The sequence below is a fragment of the Austrofundulus limnaeus genome, unplaced genomic scaffold (genome assembly GCF_001266775.1).
Source record: "Austrofundulus limnaeus strain Quisiro unplaced genomic scaffold, Austrofundulus_limnaeus-1.0 Scaffold1533, whole genome shotgun sequence".
NCBI lineage: Eukaryota > Metazoa > Chordata > Actinopteri > Cyprinodontiformes > Rivulidae > Austrofundulus > Austrofundulus limnaeus.
Window position 1 is genome coordinate 20,104 of NW_013953935.1, and position 1,257 is coordinate 21,360.

Genomic DNA, 1,257 nt, shown 5'->3' on the forward strand with positions numbered 1-1,257 from the left:
GGGCATATACTGCCGGAAAGGACAATGACCTTTGGACAAAAGACATTAGCATCAGTGATTAGTATCAGTGTCACAGAAAACAGTCAAAGAAATCAATAGTGAAAATCACTTTTATTACAAATATGAAAACAGATTACCTCTAAATGGAACCAGTTGCTCATCCACTGTTACGTCAGGCCCTGGATTGTAGAGGTAGGGCAACCGTTCCACCCACTTGTCCCATACCTCTCTTATGGCTGCAAGTTTGTCTGTCACACGTCTTGCTGGTCTTGATTCACGGTCATCAAATCGTATCAGTCTTGAGTAGGTGTGAAAGAATTTGAGTGATCTGCTACAGTAAATAAAGACAGTCACCTGGATGCTCACCTTCCTGTGAACCTGGCCCCTCAGCTGCTACTCTGCCTCTGTCCAGCTCGCCTCTCCAGCTGCTTCACTGTAACCTGCTTCGAAATGCTCCTCTCAGTCATCACCCAGACCAGATCTTTTCCCTCGGCTGTAAATAAACAGCCGAGGGAAAAGATGTGAGTCTTTACCAGACTCACATCTGAAATCTGTTCAAATCAGATTAAATATGTTAAATGTATTTGACAACTATTTATTTACAACCACTGACGCTATTCACATTATAATATTATGTCATCCATAATATTATAACATCCAAGTCAAAACATCAGGTTTCCATGTCTTTCCACTAACTACGTGGTTCTTACCTTGACTTTAATGATGAACACTTCCTGGTTGTACACATGCACTGTAGCTGTGCACGCTGCCACGTGCAGAGAAGTTTAAAAAAAGGTACCAGGCAGAAGAAGTCCACATCATTCCTCCTGTTATTCCTCGTTTTTGTTTTTCCTTCCATGGATGGGTGAACAAAGTACTGTACATGAGAAAAATGAACAGAGTTTCCCTGAACGGGGCTGTAGTGGGGGTCACGTGACTGAAATGATCCAATAGCAACACAACACAGCTATATATCTGAGTAGATGTGCAGGCACGACAGCCAAACCCATCTGTTCTCTGATTGGATGTTAAATCTATGATTGACATTGACCAATCAGCTGGAGGCAGAAAAACTTGGTCAGAATTCGTACTTGTAAAGTGAAACTCACATGCAAGTTTTAAACTTGAGCAGACAGATTTACACGTAGCTTTTTGCTTTGTACCTGTAAACAGACCTTAACAAAAAAAGATTGTTACTTGTGTAAATATTTTTACAGATACAAATCTTATTTTTACAGATACAAATCTTATTTTTTG

The 1,257-nt window shown here is 40.4% G+C and overlaps 1 long non-coding RNA gene across 1 annotated transcript; it reads right to left on the bottom strand.

The window, feature by feature from the left end:
- Positions 1-45: 45 nt before the first annotated feature.
- Positions 46-830, bottom strand: LOC106535695 (uncharacterized). Its single transcript, XR_001312469.1, has 2 exons — positions 711-830; positions 46-493 (listed from the first exon to the last, which is right to left on the bottom strand). It is a non-coding gene; the product is annotated as an uncharacterized LOC106535695 (long non-coding RNA).
- Positions 831-1,257: the final 427 nt, after the last annotated feature.